The following is a 7,784-nucleotide window of genomic DNA, read 5'->3' as shown; positions in this document are numbered from 1 at the left end:
TGGGAGAGAAAACCTCCCTGCATAAAAGGCCAGCCCGGCCTGCAAAAGGACATAATACAAGCCAGTATTTAGTGCAATACAATAGGAGCAGCAGTGACCAAGTATCTGCTGCTTTATTTTTAAAGTGTTCTCTCAGCTCCTCAGATTTAGGCAGCGGTTCCCTGACACAAAGGAGCAGGGTTCATGTTATATAACAAAAGGGTTAGGAATAAAAACAAAACATTATACAAGTTGCAGCTTTGGTGTAAGTATTCAGTTGGTGACCTCACTGTAATAATACTTCTGGGCTGCTTCTGTCATTTTCCAATCAGTGGCCCAGAACTCAATGACCTCTGGGAGTAGCAATTGGGACAGGGAACTGAGACCCTCCTGCAGAAGGAATGCATCATGCAGAAGGGGAAAGAGCTCATCTATCCTCTGACTGTTCATCTTTTCAAGTTGTTCACCAATGTGGTGCAGCACCAGCACCAGCACCAGGCAGTCAACCTCTTCCTCTTTCTGCAGACTATCAGGTTGTGCCAATAGGAAGAGGCAGTCATAAATAGGATTCCATCATGGGCATATTGTTGACCCTCAGGTAGTCAAAGATGTTACAGATAAAAGTGACATAGCAGATCCATGCTTGGAGGGAATGGGCTCGCAATTTATCATGGCTCTTGCTGCAGTCAGTTGAGAAGACACCGTTGGAAGATACTTGGCCTGTTTGCTTGCTTTCCACTGGAGTGATGGCATAACAGATGCACCCGGCCTCTTTACTGAATACACAATCTTTTAAGGACTGGTCCACAATTATATTGGCCACTTTTTCCAGATCCACGCTGCTGGGATCTTTGAGTGCTGTTTTCAATAACTGCTGAACTTCTGAATCAAATGAATATATTTTATATATTCTTTGCTTGTCTCCTCCATCCCTTTCCCTTTTTCAAGTGCTATTAGATCAGAGCAGCTGTTGATTTAGCAGGACCTGCTCTTTCGCCTTTCATGCCTCCGATGTCAGCAGGGGCGCATCTGCAGCTTGACATGGGAAAACACCCCCAAGATCCCTAAACCTTTTGGGGGTCCAGCTCAGGTCACTGGAGGTATATCAGAAAAAAGCCCTCCACCAAAAATAGCAGCAGCAACAAGAAAGGCAGCAGCTCAAGCATGGAGTGCAAGTGTAGGATGGGCATTCTTCAGGTATTGGACACGGTGGTCCCCAACACCGGAAAAGCACCCAGCTGGCCTGACCGGAGCAGCCATTTCCCTCTGGCAGGCAGGCAGCTCTGACTTTTCACTCACTTTTCACTCACGATGGCAATTTCTAAAACTCAGTTACTGAGTGGGATGTGTTTCCCCCTTGTTTGCACATCTGGAGGCTTTCTCTTAGGTCATTTTCTCCATCCAGCTGGCTTTCATGACTAAGGACTAGAGCTCATGGTCTAATTCAGGGGTCTTCAAACTTGACAACTTTAATACTTGTGGACTTCAACTCCCAGAATTCCCCCTCCAGTCATGTTAGCTCAGGAATTCTGGGAGTTGAAGTCCACAAGTCTTAAATTTGCCAAGCTTGAAGACTCTGGTGCCTTAACAAGTCAAACAAGTTTATTCTTTAGCAAATAGAAAAACAATTATAGCCAGAGAGGAATCAGGATTATAAACTTGCTGAATCATAAATTTTGGGAATTGCAATTGCAAAGAAAAAATATTGTCAATGTTTCAAGTAAATCTATAAATAATTATTTTGAATGCATTTATAAAAATGAATTTAAAACCAAGCTCTTTCTTTGATGGCAAAAAGAAAATTAAAATCAATAACAGCTGATTAAATAATTCCACTTAATTCCCAAATCAAATGAAAAGCTTCTATTCAAAATATCTTAATAATGAATGCTGCAATGATTTGAATAAAAATATCATGATTAAATTTCTTGGTATATTGAATAGTGAAACTGAAACAATAAAAGTATAGATTTTACAGTATCCTTGCCTTGTCACGCCCACCAAGCCACGCCCACAGAACCAGTAGTAAAAAAAAATGAATCTCACCACTGATGATAATCAAAACAGAGGGGGAATCTGAATTTAATGTTAAAAACATTTTTTTAAATTAACATTGGATGCTCTGTTCAAGAATATTCAAAATATTCATGATTATATCATCTGACAAATCAGTGTAATTAATACATGTGGATGTTACACATCATATCCTTGAACAAGATAGCTCCATTTTCTCCTCTGTCATTTCTGATGTGACTGCAGAGATTTATTTGTTCACTAATAATTGTTATTCCCTAAAAACTTAGTCTTCTTAAAGACTTGTAAAAGTTTAGTCAATTTTTGGGAGAAAGGATGATATTACTCATGTGTACCACATACTTCTCAATTACAAGTGATGTTTTGCCTTGTTATGTTTTTGCCTTTTCTGCTGCACTTTGGAATAAAGGAACATGTTTTTTGCATATGTGTTGTCATTTAGAAATTTCTTTTAAGCAATACTGATTGTTTTTCATTTCACAAGACTTATTTGTATAATGTTAACTTTGAGGCCGAAGGAAAAACTACCACATGAAAGCTTTTTCTTTCATCAGTACAATATAAAAGCATATATTCAAAAAGGGATAGGTATGTTGTCTAGACCTTTACGTGGAAAGTTCACTTGCTAAAATATGCAAAGCTATGAAAATGATGTTAATTATCTAACAATATTGGAATGCCATTTTGTGTTAACTATATTCCTGAGTAAACAATAAAATATATTTCAGATTCTTATGTTAGGATTAAAACAAGTCAGTGCAACTTATAAGGGGATAAAGTGGTGCAGTCTCTTAATGATACTGGAACTGCCAGCCAGAAATGGTTTGTACTCCGATAGTTCAAGCCCAGCTCTGTGAGATGGCCTGAGCTCCTGCCATTCGTTCCCCAGCTCCTACCTACTGAGCAGTTCGAAAGCATGGAATATTGCAAGTAGATAGATGGGTACCATTTTGGTGAAGAAAAAAAACTAGCTGTGTTCATGTGTGCAGAGAGCAGAAACCATTGTCAAGCATTGAGGAAATCAGGAAATTCAGATAGTTCAAATGAATATAAAGAATTATTGTAAGCTTAAGCGTTCTATAAGATTCAAAGGAAATAAGCAGGAATTAAGAAAAAATTCAAGTTGGGCTGGACTTAGATTTCTTGTGAATGTGCAAGGACTAATGAGAGATGACACCTGTCCATGCTCCATTTTGGGGCCTTCCTGGCCTCAGAGGAGCCTTTGGAGGGGCATTTTTGCTCCCAGAAGGCTCCCCTGGGGCTCAGGAAGAAAAAAAAATGGAGCATAGGAAGAGCACAAAGCACCCCTCCATGGTCTGTTTTGGGGCCTTCCTGGCGTCAGAGGAGCCTCGGAGGGGGGGCGTTTTTGCTCCCAGGAAGTTTCCTTGGGGCCCAGGCTGTGCCTCCTCCCTCCATTTTTTTCCTTCCTAGGCCTCAGGGAAGCCTCCTGGGCAAAGTAGTAAGAAGCGAGGGGAATCCCGGCATAGCTGTTTGTAGGAACAGCTGATTGTTGGGAGATTTAAAAAAAGAAATACCTTAAGGAGTAACTGGGCGGGTGGATTCATCGGGCGGGTGGGGCTTCGAGCGATCGGCAACTGGGCTGGGGGCATGGCCAGCCACAAGTTACTACCAGTTCGGCGACCCACGCCAAATCCTTGCTACTGGTTCGCCCAAACCACCGCGAACAGGCTGAATACTACCACTGCACCACTGGTTTTACTCCTCCCTTGGGCTCAGCTTGCTCAATTCCTACACTTAGTGCTGGTCCTGGTTGGATGTGAGGCAATGCAACACGTGGCAAGGTGAGGCAAGACCAGGGGATGAGCCTGGAAGGGCCACCAACCTGAACATCTCTAGTCAGCTGGTGTAAGCTAGTTCTCCTCCTGAGGTTCACTAAGGATAGGCATGCAAATGCTAAACAGAATGAACTAACAATTTAAGCTGTCAGGACTGTATTGTGTCTAGCGTTTGTAGATTTTCCTGACATTGCATGCCATATGCAAAATAAATAAATAGTGCAATATATGATTTTATTTCTTTTTAACAATGTCTTTTTAAATGTTTTATTTGAAATTATTATAATAATTATAGTCCTATGCACCAGATATCACTCTCTTCTTATAAATCTCAGGTCATAAATCAGTCTTTCTGAACTTTCCAGATGTGTTAGATTTCAGTCTCCTTATTTTCTACCAGAAACCCGAGAACAGTTGATTTAAATCAGGCTTACACCTTGCATGGTTCAGACAATTTGGGGAAGTTTTTGCTTGATTTTTCAAAGTTATAACTAATATATATAGTGTATATATATTGAAAATTGACCAATTTTACAATATGCGTAAGATTGCAATCTTGGGCAAAACAGGACCAATTCCATATTTTCAGTCCCACTGGCAAAAGATTAAAATAAGTGTGTGCAGAAAAATAGGTCTATAATCTTTCCTATCAGATCTTAATTAATTTGATAAACTATGCAAATATCCTTTTTTACATTTTTTTCTAGGGAGATGAGAGTTTGGGCAACAATCTCATGGTTGGCTTGCAATATTTTTACAAGGAACCAAAGGCTCTAAGTGACCATCCTGTCTTTCATCATAGATTTGTCTATAACCTTGCATAGGGCTTTCCATACTTCATTTAAACATTGAAAGAAAACATCTGTGGAAATTTCTTTTGCTGGAATTTGACAGCTCTGGAATAGAAGAATCATTTCCCCATTAGTTCTCTCAGAGGATGAAAATGTTTTTGTAGGTATCAAAAGATCTTACTTTTAAATAATAGTATTTCACTGATCTGTTTATTTCTGTTCCAATCCTTCTTTTCTACCTATTTATACATTCGCAAAAGATCTGTTGTTTAAATGAACATGCTTGTTGATTTAATACAATGGAAGCATTTTAATGTAGTATGTCTAATTCACTCCCATAGCAATTTGTCACTAGAATTAAACTATGTAGAACTTTCAATATATCCAAAGGAAAAACAGAAAAGAAATCACTCTGCTTTCGCTTTCTGACAAGGGAGCAATGCTGAACAAACTCAGTCAATTAGCCTTTAAAACACTGTGCCAAAAATGTGAATTAGAGGTAAGTGCTGCATTTTAAATGATAGCTGTATTGTAATACTGCAACTATGCAGTAAGCCAACATCTCCACTCCATAGTCTTCTAGTTTTTTAAACTTATTTAATTTCTGCTTATTTTAATAATTAATGTATTAATGTGCTGTGCTTTTGTTTTTATGATGTTTGTAAACCACTCAGCATTCTTTGACTGTGAGATGGGAAGCATATAAATTTACTAAAAAATAAATACTGTTATGACTTAGGAGGGAGATGGATGGCATAAAAATTTAATAAACAAACAAATCAATAATAAATGCATGGATTGATGGATCCATGACTCTGAGGGCTCTGAAATTCAGTTTCATTCTCTCTTTTTCTTTTTCTTTCTTTTACAAAACCATAATAGTTTCTCTCTTCACATTGTGCCTCTCCCAGAGATCCCTTGGTCATTATACCCTCCTCCATATATCAGAGAGGAATAAATAATGAAAGAGGAAAGTACTAAGGATAAACTAATGAAGAATGTCACTAGAGTGCTTCAATTTCTACCCGACTCTGTAGTCTCTTCCCCAAACCCCAAAAACTTTAACCTTAGACTGTCTACTATTGACCTCACCCCTTTCCTAAGAGGTCTGTAGGGGCGTGCATAAAGCGCACCAACGTGCCTACCGTCCCTGTCCTATTGTTTCTCTTATTCTTTTATTTTTCTTATATGTACCCATTTCATATATTCACAACTATGTATACACTTGTACTTATTATCTTGTAAACAATTGACAAATCAAATAAATAAATAAATAAATAAAATAAATAGAAATGTGAAGTGACAGAAAATATTTGTCTTGATCTTTTCCATCTTTATACCATCGTTTGATAACCCTCCCATAGATGCCAACATTTTACACTTACAAGATTAGCTTATCTCCCTCCCCAAAATAAAATCCAGGAACAAAAGGTTTTGTTTTTGTTTCAAGCAATGAAGATGAAATGACATTATATAAATTTATAGGTCCCAGACACCAACTAATAAAAGAAAATACAAGGTAAGAAACCTCATAATGTGAAACACCTGAAAATAACAAATTGCAGTCTATAATTTGAAAAATGTGCACAATTCAAATGAGTTATCAAAACACAACTTTGGCAACTAAACCCAAAGTTGTATGTAGAAAGTATGTAGAAAAACTACATAGCTGTATTTTAGCTGTGGGTTTTTCAAGCTTTAGTTTCAGAGTGAAGTGATATTTTAGACAGGCATTTGCTAAGGGATAGTAATACTGTACATAGGACTGAAGAGAAAGCCAAGGACAGTACAAGTATGACATTTCCTATATTAATATAAATAATATCTACAAGAGTAGATAGGAGTATTTCCTTCAACTCTTGTAGTAGGGCAGTAAAAACCATTCAAATTCTGGGCATATATGGAACTTTGGTATAATAGATATAAATAAGAACTCAGCACCTGGGGTGGCAGCTAATGTCACTGAGATTGGAATATCAATAAACAGATTGACTAATAGGAGAACAAAAACAGATCAAGTTAAAGAAACAGTCAATTCATACTAGTTTCTTCTACACAATTACAATAGTATCATAAACATATGGTGTTGCAGATTAATAATTAACCACAGATTAATAGAACATAAAACAAAAAAACATTCAAAGTTTGTCTTTGCCATGCTATTTGTTCTGTGAATCTCCTTTTATTCCTGTTACCTAGAAACATAGGTGGGGGAACACCAACACCAGAAGGAAAAATCACAAGACTTCCATTATTTCTCTGCAGTGCTGCTTCAGATCTCAATTTTCATTGTCATTTGAAATGGAACGCAGCAATGTTGAGCAGTTTAATTTAATTTACTTTATTGTCACTGCACCTCATACAACAAAATTAAATACCATATTCAGCGTACATTATGACTATGAAAATAAACACAAACACACATCCTTCACATTCTATACATTGAATTGAAAACCCCTGATATTGCATTAATATTGCACTATACAGTAGAATTCAATAGAGGTACTATCCCGGGATAGAAGCTGTTTTTCAGCCTATTTGTCCTTGTTTTTATTATCCTGTACCATCTGCCAGATGGTAATAGTTCAAAAAAAGGGTGCCCAGGATGAAATGGATCTTTGAGAATGTTTTGAACTGTCTTAAGGCAGCAGGAGCTAGAAAGCTCTTCCAAAGAGGGGAGAGGGCAACTAATGTTCTTCTGGGCAATGAGGTTAACCCGCTAGAGTGCTGTCCTATCCAGTGGTGGGATTCAAATTTATTTACTACTGGTTCTGTGGGCATGGCTTGGTGGACATGGCCATGTGACTGGGTGTGTGTGGCTTTTTTTTTTTGCTTTTTTGCTGCACCCACCCATTTTTGGGAGCTTCCTAGCCTCAGAGGAGCCTCTGGAGGGGCATTTTTGCTCCCCTAAAGCTCTTCTGAGGCTCAGGAAGGGGAAAAACAGAGCATGGGAGGGGCATGCAGCACCCCTCCAAGCTCCATTTTGGGAGCTTCCTAGCCTCAGAGGAGCCTCTGGGGGGGCATTTTTGCTCCCCTAAGGCTCCTCTGGGGCTCTGGGAGGTGAAAAATGGAGGGGGGGGGGCTGAGCTCCTCCCTCCATTTTTTTTTCCTTCCTGGGCCTCAGCAAGGGGAATCCCAGCACAGCTGATCTATGCACAGCTGATTGTCAGGAGGAGAAAAAAAG

At 38.7% G+C, this 7,784-nt stretch overlaps 1 pseudogene; it reads right to left on the bottom strand.

Moving 5' to 3' along the window:
* Positions 1 to 252: 252 nt before the first annotated feature.
* Positions 253 to 909, bottom strand: LOC113419445 (MIF4G domain-containing protein pseudogene; annotated as a pseudogene).
* Between the last annotated feature and the right edge of the window lie 6,875 nt (positions 910 to 7,784).

The sequence above is a fragment of the Notechis scutatus genome, chromosome 4 (assembly GCF_049901735.1).
Source record: "Notechis scutatus isolate UNSWTSFEM ecotype Mainland chromosome 4, rNotScu1.2, whole genome shotgun sequence".
In the NCBI taxonomy this organism is placed as follows: Eukaryota; Metazoa; Chordata; class Lepidosauria; order Squamata; family Elapidae; genus Notechis; species Notechis scutatus.
This window is presented reverse-complemented; position numbering and strand designations above follow the sequence as displayed.